The sequence below is a fragment of the Lissotriton helveticus genome, chromosome 1_1 (assembly GCF_964261635.1).
Source record: "Lissotriton helveticus chromosome 1_1, aLisHel1.1, whole genome shotgun sequence".
NCBI lineage: Eukaryota > Metazoa > Chordata > Amphibia > Caudata > Salamandridae > Lissotriton > Lissotriton helveticus.
Window position 1 is genome coordinate 379,722,794 of NC_136057.1, and position 18,357 is coordinate 379,741,150.

At 44.5% G+C, this 18,357-nt stretch overlaps 1 protein-coding gene across 2 annotated transcripts in view; it reads left to right on the forward strand.

The window, feature by feature from the left end:
• The first annotated feature begins 362 nt into the window (after positions 1 to 362).
• LOC144769598 (sodium- and chloride-dependent GABA transporter 2-like) overlaps positions 363 to 18,357 on the forward strand; it is a 762,140-nt gene continuing 744,145 nt past the window's right edge. For both annotated transcript variants that reach the window (XR_013598730.1, XM_078653757.1), the window contains exon 1: positions 363 to 417. The gene's annotated coding sequence lies outside the window, so the exon portion shown is untranslated. The remainder of the gene's footprint in view (positions 418 to 18,357) is intronic.

Below are 18,357 nucleotides of genomic sequence, written 5' to 3' on the forward strand. Positions count from 1 at the left end.
GCTTGTAAGGTTTATTCTCAGTGGCTGCTAGAGACCTCCCATAATGGCGGCAGCCAAGTACAAATAACTACTTCTGTCCCTGGGGGCAAATCCCGTCACCATAATGAAAGTCATTTTAACATGTTTCCCACAACGTTCTAATTATATTTACTTTGCTATAGAGAAGGCACTTTTTGTGAAGCACCTGGGTTATCAGGAGGCGGAGGATACAGGACACGCTAAGTTAATGTGTTACAGGTGTTTTCTTTGATACAGAGAAGGTACTTTCTGTGAAGCACCAGAAGGAGTGGCAGGAGGCGGAGGGGTACAGAACATGCTGTGATAATCTTTTACAAGATGCCAGTTTCATCTGCTTTAAATAACTTCTTTCTTGATTTCTCTCTCCAGGGGTGGACTCTTGACAACTCGCGCTTTAAGGTAAGGGCCCTACAAATGCTTTACTGATCCTTGTTACGATATGTACTTTATTTAAGCTTTTTCTTTTACTTATGTTCGGTTATGATATATTCCAGAATGGGATAAAAGGGAGAGTTTGTGGCTTCGAATAACCATCCAATCTACACATATGCACTGCACTTTAGTCACTCAAGTGACAGATATAAGTAGATGTAGTGTTTGTAAATTAACTAAATGCAACCGTCTCAGCTGCATTGCCTTTTAAAGGTGAAAACAGACCGCACGCTGTTTATGCATCCAGCGCATATAGAAAAGCTATGTGCCTCAAAAAAGAGCCCTTGTGGCTACACACCTACCACTAATTAATATTTAAACTTTTAAATACTGCAAACAGTCGAATACATTGGGCTGGGGGGGGGGAGGTCGGCTAATATTCTCCCTAAAATATATTCAGTGGTACAAATTCCCAGATCAATGTTAATACCATTTACATTTGAATTGAGGAAAAACTGAGATAATGCTCTATGGCAAGGCTCATGAGCATTGGTCTCCCGATTGGTGGCCTTTAAGCCTTGGCCTTTGTCCCATTCCTACTCAATCAGTGCGAAATCTGGGCTTTCAAATGGATAATAAGTTGTCAATGAAAGATCATGTTAATAAGACAGTTGGCTCCTGCTTTGGTGTTATGCGTAGCCTATGTAAGGTTTTTAAGTGGATTCCGACTGAGGCAAGAAAACCCCTAGTCCAGGGACTTATTTTTAGTCGTATGGACTACGGGAATGCCCTGCTAGCTTTTACCAATGAAAGTCTTCTTTCTAGGATGCAGGTTCTGCAGAACACAGCTGCAAGGCTGGTACTTAATCTCCCACCAAGATCTCCTTCGGCACCTAGTTTGAAGCTTTCACACTGGCTGCCTGTAAGAAAATGTATACACTTTAAGATTCTTTGTTTGACGCATAAAAATATGTACGTAAAAGGTCCTGATTTCTGGGCCAAAAAGTTAAGCTGGTATCAACCAGGTAGGACCTTGAGATCCTGCAGCCAAGCACTCCTCTCAGCTCTCAGAATTCATACCACTATGTGTGGAGGGAAATCTTTCTCGTTTCTTGCAACGTCCTTTTGGAACAAACTGCCTTTATCTCTGCGCACCACTAGTGATCACCCCTGTTTTCGTAAGAACTTAAAGACATGGCTATTTGACATCTAATGCACCTTTCAAATCCATCTCTGATTCATCCACCAGCGCCATGAGACTTTCGAGTGATACGTGCGCTTAACAAATACTCTATGATTTGATTTGATTTAATTTGAATAGTATGGTGTCCCAATTCACTCACCATCCTAATTACGATTCAGAATGGGCAAAAAAAATGTTGTGAGTCGGAATTTCTTTTCCTACTCATAAAACTGGGCTAGAAGATAATAAAGAGCAATTTGGTGGACTCAAACCCTATCATTTTGTGACTCATATGTTATGTGACTTCAAAATGTTTTTGTATATGAGGCCCTTCGTCACTAAATCCAAATCTGTGATACCCGCTAAAAGTAAATAGCGCTTATCCTAAAACAGGAAATGTCACCACTACTCTGCAGTGGCATAGCTAGAGCTTCTGGTGCCTGGGGCTATCCCTCAGATTGCCGCCCATGGCAGGTAGCGGGGGTGCTGGTAAGTGCTAGGGAAAAAGGTCGGGAGCACTTGAAAGAGGTCTGAGAGACACATGGCCTTAATCATGCAAGTTACAGGCACATACATGGCACTGTCCAAGGCTACACAGTTGAATACACCGGCAGTATAAAGGAGAACACCTAGATTGCACGTGCTGCAAGAAAGTCCATAGATTCAAGGCATTCCATTTTAGGAAGGAATAATTGTACCCAAAAACAAAACCTGCTTTGCAGATTTTTTCCAAAACGTCCCCACTTGGAGCATCTGTCTCTGGGCCGGTGAAAATGGCGACTGTTTCCATTAGTCGTCAGAGCCTAGAGAGGCGAGCCATTTTGTGCCAGGAACTTCAGGCCTGACTGGCAGGCATTAAATTACCAAACAAGCGCACAAGAGGCCACAAACCTGCTACTGAAAAGCAACAAACCAAGAAGATGTCTGGAGATTAATAAAAAGGAATTTCACCGTGTTACTCGCACTACCTTAATCTGTGGGTCCAGAACAGCTCTGCCTAGTATTGTGTGCATTCTTACTCGCACAAGAAACACATCATCCTATAATACGTTAGGAGAGACAACTGGAGTTAAAACTGGAGAGGAGAAGAGAACAAAGAGAAATCAATTAGACGAGTGAAGGGGTAATAAGGGGACAAGAGGATGTCTAGAAAAAAACAAATGTGAGAAAATAAAAAGGTGGAAGCAAGAGAAAAATAGGAAAGTGATAGAATGCAAGTTCTAGTTGCACTTGAGATGGATTATAAAGTGCTTCTACCATAAAATAACACAACTCATACACAGAGAACAAGGAGTGCAGGAGGCTGTGCTGAAACTAAAGGTCATGCTTGGGCGGAAATGCAATGGTCCATTCTGCTGAATTCGCGTACTTTTCACATCAAGTCAGAACTTTTACAGAAAGTTCTGGGGAGTATACGATCTGTTTCCCCTGCATACTAAAAGTATCCACAATGTAGAGCTGTAGACTTGTAGCATGTTTTATCCCGCTTCTAGGCACATCCTTTCCCAGAGCCTGCCGTGATGTTTGAACATATACCGCAGACAGGTTCGGCAGATGCATAGGCCAGACCCAGCATATTGAATGGAGATACAGAGGGTCGTATTAAATCAAAAGGGACTGATAGAGGCTTAGAATGCATGGCACTTGCAGGGACACAGTTCATAGCATTGAGACAGACTGAGGCATAGTAACGGGACAGACAGGGTAAGCTTTGTACTGAAACAGACAGGAAGACATGGCCCAGAGACACAGTAGGGACACTAACAGGGAGACATTATATTGAAACAAAAGATTCATAGTACTGAGAACAACAGACAGACATTATATTGAAATGAAAGATTCATAGTATTGAGAACAACAGGGAGACATTATACTGAAACTGGTCAGTCATGCTACTGAAAAAAACAGAGAGACAGTACTGAGGCAGGGGGGTCATAGTACAACAACAAAGAGCCAAAATACTGAAACTTGGGTGTTATAGTACTGTGAACAAAGGGTGAGACAGAGTACAGAGACAGTGATGAGTGGGAAAAATAACACTGAGACCAACAGGCAGAGAGAGACTGGGAAGCGGGGAGACAGAGCACTAAAACCAACAGGAAGGGCTAATACAGAGACCAACAGGGAGACAGAACACAGAAACAGGTGAGTCATGGTACGGAGACCGACATGCTGTAAATAGTGCAGATAGGCAGGTGAGAGGTCAGAGACTTTGCACTGATACCAACATACTGCAGACCGATGGAGTCCAGCTGATTATTTATATATAGAAGTTCATTTCATACAAGGCCTAGTGAATTAGAGAAATCCCACACTGCTTGTAGTATCTGAACATGTTTTATACAAATAAATCGTGTTGTTGGCACAACCGCAAGGGTTACTCTTTAATCAGGAAAGATATAAAAACCTCATAGAACAGCTGTTCCTCTGAACAGTTTATCATATTTTTTTCTTTGTGAGCCCCAGTGCCAAGAGCATTAATTTTCAAAGCACTTCCTCGGAAAACTAAGCCAGGTGGTATGAAGTAGGTGTTGGTGGACACCACAGTATTCATCAACAGTGCTAGTGCTAAAAGAATGTAATATATAGACTATGACGTGGCTTACTTACAAGAGTATCATGGCCCAGGAGAAGCAGATGGGTTACTGTCTGTTTACTACAGAGCAAATGGGTTACTGTTTACTACAGACTGAATGGGTTACTGTTTACTACATAGTGATGGTTAGTCATGATAGCACACAAATGTGCTGTTATATAGTTATGCCATCCAAGTGTTCGCAAAGAAATATTGATAATAGAAGAGACGTTATGTTTAGCATCAGCAGCTGAAGGCACCTCAACACAATGTAATTGCATTCACACTTTTAAGACTCGTATCTACCTTACTTAACTCTTTCCGGGACTGCAAGCTCATATTTCCCACAAGTAACTGAATAGCCTAACCCATGTTAAGAGAGATGCTGCTTGCGAGATCCGACCCCATACTGCATTGTTTGCAAAATAATGCTGAGTAATCTAGCAGAACCGAGATATAACATTGTCAAAGAGTTGTCTTGAATTTCACAGTGTTGTTTAGTGCAAAAATCTGCCAGACTTGGTGCTCTCGCGGCTGAACGAATATGCAGCTAACCAGCACTCCCCTGCTGAGACTGTCTCTACACTGAGTCAATCGCATGGTGGTGGCGTGCGTCACAGAGGCACAGTGCAGGGAATGGCTAAAAAGGATGGCCAGGGCTGTCATTGGTAGCACTTTCACGCACTACAAGATTGAGGGCCCTGGGACCCACTTACACGGTACGCTGCGCACCGGACCCCCACCACTATGCTAGGTGGTGAGTGCGTTGGTGCATGGTGTGCACTGCAGCATTTGTAAACAGATGCGCTTTCACAGCGCAATTACATAATGGCACGTAACGTGTGCACTGTTTCGCCGCCCCCAATTTAGTGCCACCTGGGGCGGACCGCCCCCACTGCCCCCCTAGCTAGGACCACTGATGTTTTAAAATACCTTGGGGAGGAGGGAGTGGGATGAGTTCAAGTATTACACATACTCATTAGAACCCTCGAAACTTGCATGGGCATTGGCGGGACTATTTTGAAGTGCTTCTCCTCATCCTTAAAACCCTGACCTCAAATAATCAAACTGAAAGGCTCCCGATTGAAGCCAACATTTATAACACAAGCCGTCTCACAAAGCTCCGCACGGTATAGTACAATCTCCAGTTTCCACATGGAGCCTTTGACCTTAATTCTCCAACTTGCTAGGATTACATATCATCTATACACCAATCATAGCCAACACTCTCTATCCTCCCTCGATGATGTGCTGCTACTAAAGCAATAACTTGCTGAAGTCCAAGTTTGACTCCAAAACAGTCACCTAAAGCTCAACCCACCAAAGACACAACTGCTAGTCATCTTCTTCTGCAAATGAATATTTCATTGCAAGCTCAGTCCAGTGTACAGAACATCCTCAGATACACGGTAAACTGGATGACAGCGAATTCATTAAAAATTAACCCGGACAAGACTGAGATCCTTGTGACCTCCGCTAAAGGGAACACCTGGAATGATCTCTTCTGGCCGCAGGAACTTGGCACTGCCCCAAGGTCCCATTTATTCAATGGGGTTAACCCAATAAGTCAGAGGACCAGGGTATCAGTTGATATAAACAAAGAATTTGGTCCTAGACATATCTTCAAACACAAAATAATACATCAGTAGATATTTACATATAAGGAAATAAATCCCAAGATAAAAGGATAGGAGATGAAATTCTTTAAACAGCCAGAGTTCTATAAAAAATGGATTGTACCCAATTTATATGTATCAAAAACAATTCTTAGGCAATCAATCGATATATTTAAAATGTATTTTCAGCATTTGTAAAACAAATTTAAATACAAAAAAGGAGAAGGAAAAGCTGCGAAGTGCAGTGAGAATGTGAAAAGGGGGCGCTCAGGTAAAATGAAAAGAAATGATTTAGAAAGCAAGTTACATAATTTATGTACAACTAAAATTACAATAATTCTAGTTGGACAACCAAGTAGGCCTACCTATACAAAGTTATATACATTAAATATGATCCAAGGGCGGGGGAAAGGGAAATAAAGTGTAGGCCTCAGTTAAATGGGGAAAACAACCGTCAACGTTTCGACACTGGCGCAAAAAGGGGAGAATTAACGCCTCTGCTGCGGGTCTTCTTCAGGACTGGAGTAGAAGGACGGGAAAGGGCAGGAAGTAGGAGGCAACAAAAATACCCTGAGAGGAATTTAGATGAAATTCCCAATGTTCATCTAAAAAGTAAGGCATCGAAGAGCAAGACTGAGTGCAATTTATGTAAAATGATGAGCAAGTACACCAGAAGTTAAAGAACTTCACTTACCCAAAGCTGGCACCGTGAAGATGCACTGTCATGGGAAAAGGGGGCGAACCTGTTTGATAGCCCACAGCGGACTCGGCTGTAAGGAACAAACCGAAACCGTTGTTAGAATTACTCAGACCTTACTTTTTAGATGAACATTGGGAATTTCAATCCTTCATGGTGATAATAACTTCGAGCATTTACAGTGTGACATTTATTGGACTTACACAGGGCACACCATTGACGGGTGAGTGTTCTTTTAGTGATTAATAGTGTTTACTAGGGAATATATTATTGTGCCTTGTGGAGATGGGCACTCAGCCAGATTTCCTTTGTGTTCTTTAGGTTGCCCTCATTCATTGTCGGGACGCGACCTTCATAATATTCTTCCTTGGTAAAGTACCCAACCAATTTTCCAGTTTTTAACAAAAAATTTCGAATTATTGAGGCTCTTTAAATCAATCTAAATTCCTTTCAGGGTATTTTTGTTGCCTCCTACTTCCTGCTCTTTTCCCGTCCTTCTCCTCCAGTCCTGAAGAAGACCTGCAGCAGAGGCGTTAATTCTCCCCTTTTTGTGCCAGGGTCGAAACGTCGACGGTTGTTTTCCCCATTTAACTGAGGCCTACACTTTATTTCCCTTTCCCCCGCCCTTGGATCATATTTAATGTATATAACTTTGTATAGGTAGGCCTCCTGGGTTGTCAAACTAGAAGCATTGAAATTTTAGTTGTACATAAATTATGTCACTTGCTTTCTAAATCATTTCTTCTCATTTTACCTGAGCACCCCCTTTTCACATTCTTACTGCACTTCGCAGCTTTTCCTTCTCCTTTTTTGTATTTAAATTTGTTTTACAAATGCTGAAAATAAATTTGAAATTTATCGATTGATTGACTAAGAATTGTTTTTGATACATATAAGTTGGGTACAATCCATTTTTTATAGAACTCTGGCTGTTTAAAGAACTTGTTCTCCTATCCTTTTATCTTGGGATTTATTTCCTTATATGTAAATAACTACTGCCCCAAGGTCAGCACATGTCGGTAAAAGTCTGGGCATCAAGATCAATGCCAACCTTTCCCTGACCAATCAAGTGTCCTCGGTGGTTGGCACCTGCGTGGGTCTAATGCAACAATTGCGGAAGCTGGCTCTCCTACTTTCACAGACCTCCTTAAAGATGATTATTTCTACCACAATCATGTCTAGGTTGGACTATGGGAATGCGATGTACATTGGCCTCCCCGTGAAATGAAGCAGGTGATCATGAATGACCTAGCTGATTTTTAAGCAGTATAGATGGGCTCATGCCACCCCCTGCTGCACACACTATATTGGCTCCCGACTAAACAGAGAGCCAAGTTTGAGGGCCTCTGCATTACCCATGAAGTCATTTTTGGTTAGGCCCCAAGCTACATTAAGGAACGCCTGGTGAACTATGTGCCGGAGCGCACATTGCGATCATCTACGGCAGGTCATTTGGCTCTTCCAAGAGTTAAACTGGCATCAAAAGGTGGCCGAGCGTTCTCACTCCAAATTTCTCGAAACTAGAATGAACTATCAGGGAACCTTCGGACAAACTCTGCCCTCCTTTCCTTTAGGAAAGACCTCAAGACGTATTTGTTCAGGGAAGCTCTGGTTACAGTATAAATCTGCCTGGGCCTGGGACTCTTGTGGCTTCTTAGTTTTCTCTATAAGACAGACCCTCCAGGATTTCGCGATTTCGTGGTTTGCCGCGAAATCAGCACTTTTGTAAAAATACTGCGGTTTTTACAAAAGTGCTTGCAAAATTGCCACTTTTGTAAAAATTCCACGATTTTTACAAAAGTGCCTGGTGAAATTGAGGAATGCCATTGACAAAACATTTGTATTCTGTATTATGTTGCATGTGCTTTCTAGTCATTCCACCCCATTCGTACTGTATAATTACCCTTACAAACATGTCATTGAAGTGTTGTGTCCTCACAAGTGCCTAGGCATCCACATCTTTACTGCAACTGAGATAGGCATAGTACTGTATGCCGGGTCACCCTGGATCATCTCACTAGAGCTAGGCCTGGACTGCTCACCCACATATTCTCGTAGAGTCAAGAAGGCTAACTTTGCAGTGCCGAAAATACCCTAGAGTCTTAGTGGACTACACCAGCACACTGACTTCTGCTTCAGTTTGATTTCCTGTGCAAATGTAAGAGTTGGGGGAGAAACCCTACCTATGGTATACATGTGTCCATAATCCGACTGTTGCAGACAGTGCCTTTTTTTGATAGGTGCTTTGTAAACAATGCCTTTTTAGTTGGGATTGTCAGCATACACTGTGTTTCAATATGGTTCTTTGCACATATTGCATTATTATCAAATTTTCTGCATACTCAGCCTTTTCGGTCAGGTTTTCTGTACACACTGTTGTAGTGCCTTTACACCCAGTTACATTCATATATTGCCTTTTGTTTCAAGTGTGTTACGCCTTTCTGTTCAGATTGAAAGGCACACATAACCATTTATTTCATGTATCGGTGAGCGGGATTTAACCAGTTAGGACTGTAGAAGAGATTCTGCCAAACTATGCACAACAGGCAAAGCAGAAGCCAGGACAAAGTGAAGTACTGACCTGGACTTAACCAGAGGAAAGTCCATGCAATGCGGACTTCAACATAAGGGTGTTTGCACATTGACAAGCCCCTGAAGCATTATCTGTGTTCTAATTTAACTGTGTAATTCCTACAGGCCAGGTCAAGGTAGAAAGCATAAGAGAGGATACGGAAGCTATATGCAAAATTAATCCTTGCTGCATGATGTTTCACATACATAGTGAAAAGCTCAAGTAGACAGACAATAGTAGGACGGTTCCATGAATTTGCAGAACATTGCTCCACCCTGTGACATCAAGTCAGGGAATCTTGGGATTGGAACCTCAGCTTCATTCTATCCAAAGAGTAAGGAATGGAATACATAAAATATATTACAGATCTCAATCACAAATAAGAAAAGAAAATTAACAAGTGGAAAGAAAAGAAAGAACCGGCATTGCCCTAGATATTCTGTTTACATCAATAATCCGAGACGGTCTGCTTTTGGAACCTTCCGACTGCTATTCCGTATTGCCCTGTCACAACACTCCTTTCATCTCCCCGACATCGCTTCTACCAGCCCATCTTTGTTGGGCTTCTCAGAACCTATACTAAAGCAAATGGAGGATTGCATTTCCAAGGGATAACAGCATTCACCTGTGGGCTGCTTCCTCTGTTCCATATCCCAGGTTGCTTTTTTCAAAGCGGACTACTCTGCTAAAACAGTTTCCATTGATTTTAAGGCTGAGAATGAATGGTTATGAGTAAAATAAAGTGCTGCAAAAATGCCGCTAAATTTGCTAATCCATGCCGCTATATCCTGGGGGGGTCTGATAAGCGCTAAGAGACCTGCAGGTGATTACGGATATATAAGCTGCATATAACATACCATCACATCTCCTCACCACACAGCTCCCCTCATATCCAGGACTGATTCGCATGTATGGACACCCTCAACTGTGTCCCAAAATCATCAGCTCCACAAGATCACTAGGAAGAACAATCAACAAGAACCTCAACCTGTTAGGCCACATCAATGCTATGGCCAAAACAGTGCCACACAGCCTAATACTGCTAAAAGAACTCAAGCCATTAATCCCTAATTACGACCTCAACAAGGTGGTACAGGCGCTAGTCATCTCTAGAATGGACTACGGAAAAACAACTATCACCAGCACTCCTTAGGGCCACACTTAACCAGCCAGGCTTGTCTCAGGAACTCACAGACATGATCAGCAATGGTCCGGGCAGGTAACAGCAGTGGGGCGGTGGGGCAGCGTAAGGGGGTATTTCGGGGGACGATGCCAAGGAAAAATTTATTATTTATTTAAGTTTCCCTCTGCATCGTCCCTTTAAATCCCCCCCTTAATCAGCTCCACCGTTGTTACCTGCACAGACCACAGCTGCACATGATCACATAACCCCGATACATAACAGGCTCAGCTCACTTCCTGTCAAATCCAATGCTATCAAGCACGCTATTGCTTATACATGCGCTGAGTCATAACCTGAGGCTCATGCTACTTCATATTACCTGTAAATAGTGTAAGTAAGCAACGTCTTGAAATGTTAACTGCTTACTGTACATATTGTAAGTTAGCTGCACTTGTAAATTTGATTCACGCCCTCTGTTACGGTAACCTGTGCTATGTTCAGCACTCTGATACCCTTCCAGAGCACAGCACCCTCCCAACTGGAGTAGTACCCCTAGAAGCTACCTCGGTCAGGACTCAGGACATTGATTACAGTTGCCCCTTCCTCCAGGTCAAACAACACCTGAACCTGGCATCCCAACCCAGGGACCAAACCCTGCGGTTTAACACTTGCCTGGCAAACCAGGACTTCCTTGGGAGCATGCATGCTCCCCCGAGGGTGACACATAACTCATGTGTCTTGTGACAGTTTGCCTGGCACAGATCTCCTGACCCCTGTCCTTCTGACAGTGCGCGAAAATCCCCCAGGACAGAAGTGGTCATTCACTGGTGATGTAGCCCTTCCAGCTGGCCCCTGACCCACTGGTTCCTCCACTGGGGACTCTTTCCCCCTCTCACCCCTCAGTCTGGACCTCTGTACCCTCCCAACTGGAGCGGCGATGCCAGACACCAGAACTGATGGAGGTCTGATTACAGACATTCCCGGGTCTAGGGGATCCCCTCAACGGGCGGACCATCAGGACAGCCTAGGCTCCCCACCTGGTGTTCTCTTAAAGAACCATCCAGGCTCTGAGACTGGGTTTTGGGCACTTGGGGACACGCAGCCCCACACTCACTCCTTCTCCACCGAGACAGGACGTGAGCCCCTTCGCCCCTCCCACTACAATGGGACCTACCTGGGCTACTCTGCACCTCTTCCACCACTCTGGGTTGGAAGATACCTGAGCCGTTCCCCACAGGGTCACTCCCCAATGCCTCTCCAGTCCCTCTGGAATCCATCAAAAGGTCTGCCTCCAATGTGAGTTCCCTGGGGTCAGAGAACTCACTGTCCAACAGGTTTTGGCATAGCTCTGGAAAACAGGGACTTACAATATGCTCTCCCACAATTGGATCACACAGCCCCACACAGGGGTTAACCAAACTATCCTTCACCTCACCATCCAGTGCCTTTTACATGTACTCCACACCACTCTCCTGAGATTGGCAAGACAGTATCTGACTGTCTCAGTCATTCAACCCACACTCTTCTGGGTGGTCGTCACACTCACATACCAGGACTTCAACCATGGGGGAACCCCTCTCCCTGCACCTCTCATCTAGAGTCAGTAGAGTGTCCCTCCTGCCCCTAGGACCATGAACCCCTGCGCCAGCTACCCTATTCTCCCCAGGGACGCTGCGCACTACTGGAGCTACATCATGTCCTTGAACTACAAAAGACAAGACCCCGGCACTCTAAATGTAACCCAAACACGTTTTAGATACATTTCTATGACACAGAAAGCACCCTAGGATCATGAGAGAGACATCATGTTACAGAGATTCAGTATACAGAACAGGATCGCATGATTCAACAGTGATTTATTTTCCACAAAAACATGAGATAGATTTCAGACAATTTAAACAATCACGTAACAGAAATCTTCTAATTAGAGTTCCAGTTCCTTGTCTGTAGTGCACGAAGACAGCCAACGCGTGTTTCGTCACCACCGTGACTTCCTCAAGGCTGTGGGAAGTGAAAAAATGAATACAATAGTTGGCACTTGTATCCTAAAAGGAAACTGTAAGTTAGTTTCCCCGATTGAAGGGAAATCGTGTAATACAAAAAAAAAAGAGAAGAAAAGGAAAGAACACCCAGAGCAAATGAGAGTTGAAAAATGTGAGGAAATATGTATAGATAAGTAGTCACATAGCTCCACAAGTGTGAGGCCAAGCCAGAATAATAAAGGCCAGTTAATAGAAGAGCCACATGTGAGAGATATTTAAAGATCTTATATAACAAAACGTGATTTAAGAGATTGTTAGAAAAACCAAGTGTATATTGAGACACCGAATCTAGTTCTAAAAGGTGACCCATTTGTTAATGGAAAGTCTCAAAAAGGAAGTAAAATTAAGTAACCTTGTAATATAGTAACGGAATGAGCCTGGGACAATATTCCAGTTTGTAGCTCTAGATTCTCGAGGTACCAAGGATCCCTTGTCAACACTAGTAGCAAAGACACTGAAATTAAAAACACATGTTTGATTAGTATCCACAAAAGTGTGCATACACAAATACCTCTTAGGTCATTAGTCCAAGGTACAGACTGTAACAAAGAACAAGTCATGTACAAAATATAATATAATAATCTTATGCTGTAGTGGTAGAGAAGCCTAGTAAACGGTCCACATATGGAGCTCTTACGTTCTCATGATGTCTCTCTCATGATCCTATGGTGCTTTCTGTGTCATAGAAATGTATCTAAAACGTGTTTGGGTTACATTTAGAGTGCCGGGGTCTTGTCTTTAGTATATTTCTGAATAAGTCATTTTATGTCTTGTTCTAATCGATACCCTGGGTAGTGGGGTATCTTACCCTGAGTGGCACCTACTGGAATTGGTGAATTGTGAATAAGTGTAATTTAAACTGTACTTATTTCTGACAACACTTTTTTGACGTGCGACATTATATCCACCACTACCGTGTGTGGTTTCATGTCCTTGAACCTCCTGGTGTATGTTAACCCCTCCTTCAAGTCAGACGCCACATCTCTGGATGTATGTACTGGTCCCTCAGCACTAGATAACAACATTTTGCTGCCACCATCTGAGCTGGACTCCACCTCCAACTCAGCAAAGCTCACTTTCTGAACTACCCAAATTTCTTCTTCTTGTGCTAAGGCCCTCTGAGCCTCATCAATCTCTCTCAGCTCTTCATCAATTTCTCTCATCCTCTGTTCATGAGCCAGAAGCCAGCTATCTTTTTCTTTTTCTCCCTCACTTTCAGGAAATTCCTCCTTCTAAGACTTAACTGGTAGTGTTGCCTTCCAGCTGGGTAACCCATACTGGAATAGGGATGTCACTAGATCCTCCCTGGACCTTCTCTTCACAGGCAGCCCCCTTTCCTTGCAAAACACACATAGCTCCTTCATTGTGTAGACAAACATGTGCCAGATGTCGAGTTCCATTTTGCAACAACTACCCAGAGCCATAGTATCAAAAATACCTTCAAGAAGACACCATAAAACAGAAAAAATAGTATGCGGTTGTGTTTGGTCTGCACTCACTAGTAGTGTTAACCAATCACTGTACATAAGTCACAAATGCAAGTCCAGAATCCTCGCTGCTGACCACCAATGTTAGATTTGTGGGTTTTTAGTTGCCACAGGTAGGTACTTGTGACAAATAGGGACCCTTGCCTCTAGTCAGGGTAAGGGGGTACACTCCTAAAATAACCACTGCTCACCCACTTGGTAGCTTGGCATGAGCAGACAGGCTTATCTCAGAGGCAGTGTGTAAAGCATTTGTGACCACATACAGTAACCCAGTGACAACACTACAGATGAACACCACACAGTTGTATGTTAAAAATAAGCATTCTTTATATAGACTTAACACAAGACCACAAGTGACAAAAGTCCACAATACTATACTTAAAATGGTAGTTTTAGCTTAGTTCAGTTCAGTTTTTAAGATGCGACACTTTAAGTTAATGTACCTTGTGATGCATGGCGCTTCCACAACAAAAGTGTTGCAGCAATGGAAATGCGGCAAAGTTCCGGAGCAAAGAAATAAAGACGTGAAGATCTTCCAGATTCGGCACGCTTCTCCGATGTTGAGAGAAGTCTCAGTTCCATGCGTTGACTGCAGCGGCGACATCCTTGTTCAGCAATGCGACTGCAACAGCTTCGGCTGCGGCACTCTTCTCCAACGTTTGTGAGACGCTTCCGCGCAATTTGACAACTACAGCGGCGACATCCAAGATACGACTGCAGCAGCTCCGACGGCGACACGCTTCCTCATGGATGCGAGGTGCTTTTCTTGATGCGTTGTAGTGTGACAGCTACAGCGGCGACATCCACGATGCGACGGCAACACGCTTCTTCCTCATTGCAAAACGCTTCTCTCGATGCGGTGCAGTGCAACAACTACAGCGGTGACATCCAAGATGTGACGGCAGCAGCTGCGACGGCGACACGCTTCCTCTCCGTTGCGAGACACTTCTCTCCAGGCCGTGCAATGCGTTAGCTACATCGGCGCACCCTCCTTCGGAGTTGCGACGGCAGCGGCTGCGATGGCGACACGCTTCTTCCTCTTGAGTCGCGCTTCCAGATCCTTGAGACACGCAGTCCTTCAGAAGGCCCAAAAACAGCAGCAGGCACTTCCAAAGAACTCTGGGGAGCTGGGGTTTGAAGACTGTTGTCCCTGAGACATCAGCAGGAGGCAAGCTCTGTTCCAATCCCTTGGAGATCCTTCACAAGTTGAAAATAAAGCACACAAAGTTATTTCTCCTTTCTTTGGCAGTCAGGCAACCACTGCAGGCCAATCCCCCGAGCAGCACTTCAGCTTAGGGATAGTCTCTTCTCAGTTTCTTCAGGTTCCTCTCCTAAGCAAAGGTTTCTCCTTGTAGTCCAAAAGTGATCTGATTTCTTGGGATCAGGGTCCCAATATTTATACCCCAAAATCCTTTGTCCTCTGAGGGCAGAGGGGACTTTGCCCAGTCCAAACCAGTTCTGGAGCACTCTGTTTACATGACTCCTTCAATCCTTTCACACTGCAGAGCAGAAACATCAGATGCCCCACCGGAGGTGGAGCTAGCATTGTGGAGGGAAAGCACGGCCCTTGAGCACTTTGTTGACATGATTACTTCTCTTCTTTTACAGTGCAGAGCAGAGACAATAGACACACCACAGGGGGTGGAGCCATCACTGTAGGGAGCGGGTACATTCCTATTCTGGTCCCAGGTGCAACTCCTCCTTCCCATCTAGATGCAGATCTCTCTATTCACCACTGGGCTTCCTCATTCTGTCTCCTGGAATCCCCCAGCCCTGTGACTCACACTCCAGACAAGGAATACACAACCTAGCAGAGGCAGGCTTGGATAACTAGACAAGAAAATACCTACTTTCTAAAAGTGGTATTTTCAAACACAGAATGTTAAAACCAACTTCACTAAAAGATGTATTTTATCATTCAGGCATGCTAAACTCGAATTTCTACCATGTTCTCCGAGTCAGTTAGGATTATATAATGTAATAATCTAACTGCCCATTCTGGCCTATGGAGAACAGTTAGCCTTGCAATAGTTGTGAGAAGTTGGCCTGGCATATGTTGTCCACTATTCTAGTGGGCACCTTGCACCAGTCCAGACGACCCTTATTGATGGTAGGTTTAAGACAACCTTATAGAAAGATATCCCAGTGGTAGCTGTGGAGAGCAGCCTTCAGGCTTAGTCTTGAAGGAATGTAAAGCAGCTTGTTTTACCAGTCTATAATCTCTTGAATGATCAAATGAAAGTACACAACATAAGGTATATAACAAATATATATTTATTTAATCTAAACACAACCCCTCTAGTCTCTTTATGAGGCTAGAGGCAAAAGTACAATACAATAACTTTAAATAGCACACAGTAAATAGCACGGTATACGTTTTGCCTTAGGGTCCTCACAAACCATATACTAAAATAGTGGTATAAGAACCACGTGAGAGATAGAAGTGAGGCCTAGGGCCTGTAGAACTGCTGGGGCAACCAGGAACCACCCAATGTAGGGAAGCAGGAGACCCACAGGGGATGCGTGCAGTGTCTAAACCCAGCCGCGATTCTCCATAGACTTCTATGAGAAAAGTTTGGGTTACAGTTTTAGAGTTTAAGGACTCTTAGGAGTGGACTGCGGTGAAACCCCTTTAGACTAGGACACCTTCTGAGTCAAGGCCCATGGGAGGACCGGAGTACTCGTGTTACCTCACCTAGGGAAGCCGGGTGCATAGCTGTCTTTTCGTGTCGGGTTTTGTCGTTGATTCCAATGCAGGGCTGCGAAGAAGTCCTGCAGGCGACCAGAGGAAAAGTGTCCGGGTGGATCCAAGGGTGGATCAGAGATCTGAACAACCTGAAAGCAGAGGGGACAGAGTCTGGGTCACTAGCCAGTGAGCAGGATGGCGACAAGAAGATGCCAGCCGATATCAAGTGAAGTAGGTGAAGCTTGACTCTCCAGCCACGAGGACCAGGAGGCGTCGACGATGACCAGGAGCTGGATTTGAGCTGTCCCACAAAGGATGTTAGTGCTGCAGCTTCGGAATCCGGATTGGACCCAACAAACCTTGGCAACAGCAACCCACGCAAGATGCAAAGATTGTCTTCGGTGCAGACCAGAAAGGTCTGAGGGACTCACCTTTTGGAGGGGAGTCAGAGCACATCTGAAGCAACCAGGAAAGCTCAAGAAACAAAGGATTGTCCTTTGCGGGGACCCATTAGCAAACAAACTAGAGATTGCGAAGGAGCATCGAGCTGCAGTGAAGAAAATGGGTCCACGGGACACTCGTGGAGTATAGGCCTGTCAGCTTCAGTGCAAAAGGTGATCGGAACAAGGGCAACAAATAGCCCAATGCACAAATTCAGAAAACTTTGGGAAGTAGGTACACTTGCAAACTTGCAGGATGTCCAGGAGTTCCAGTCCCACATCTCTCGTCTTGGCTGTGGGTCTCAGCTTTGCTGGGATCTCGTGTCGGCCTCAGAGATGTCTGGAAGTCCATGTCCTGTGTCACAGATTCTTCGGGATCCCGCGGGAGCCTCAAAAATGCAGACCAGCAAGATGCTTCTAGGTACCTGTTTGAACAGGGAGGTCACTGCTTGACCTCAAGGGAGATTTCTTCCATCTTCCAGTTGATATGGAATGTCAAAGGTCCAGGATTTCATCTTCAGAGTTTCGTTCAGGGTAATCTAAAGTCTCAGAGACTGGGTTCCTATACTTACACTAAGTTTAGAGGATGGACTAACTCTAGGGTCCCACATATGAGAGGACCTGGGGAGGGGGTGCTTATACCCCTTACCCTTTGTCCAGTTTTGTGCCAGAGCTGGGGGTGAGCACCCCAGCAACCAGTTTGAACTGGGAAATGCATGGAGCACCTTGTGTGCACCCAGGCAGTGTCTGAAAAGCATTCACTGAATGCAACCCACCCCGCCCCAATACACTAAAGCCTCCCTGGGCAGGAAACCTATTGTCCAGGCCTCCCCTGCTGGAGCTTCATCCAGCAGCAGGAGGTCAGACCTATGTCTGTGGCAGCAGCATCCATTTTGTGATGCTGTGGCTCTTTAAAATATTTACCGGGTGTACCAGTGTGTATATGTCTTCTCCCTCTAGAAGGGTGGAATTCTACTCCCGCCGCCCGAACTGGCAGGGGGGGTAGGATTCCAAAGTGTTTGACCCCAAACTCGACATGTTTTGATAAAGCCAAACCAAAGTTAGCATTAACCTCGAGAATTACAATGCACTTAAGAGTATACGGTAGGGCCATATCTCAGAACAGCTACAAGGAAGGGATTGCGAAAGCTACAGAGGGGCTCAGCTCATGCTACGGCACCCTCTCACACAAAACCAAGCACTCTACCTTCAGGATTGTCAAGGCCTGCCATAGGAGTGACTTATAGATTAATATGTGTCTGTTTAAAATGGTGGATATATGTATACTATATCACAGTAAGGGGTGCTTACACCACCTTACCCAGGCTGCAAGTGCAGACCTGTGTTGTCATTTTGGAAGACTTCCCAGAGGTGGCATAATACATGCTTCAGCCACTGGTAGGCCTCTGGGGTACCTATGCCCCTGGTACCAAAGGTACCATATACTAGGGGCTCACAAGGTAACTCAGTACCCAATCTGGTATGTACCTAAAGTACATGCCATCAATTTAGAGAGAGAATAGCTAGGCTGTGGTCCTGATTAGCA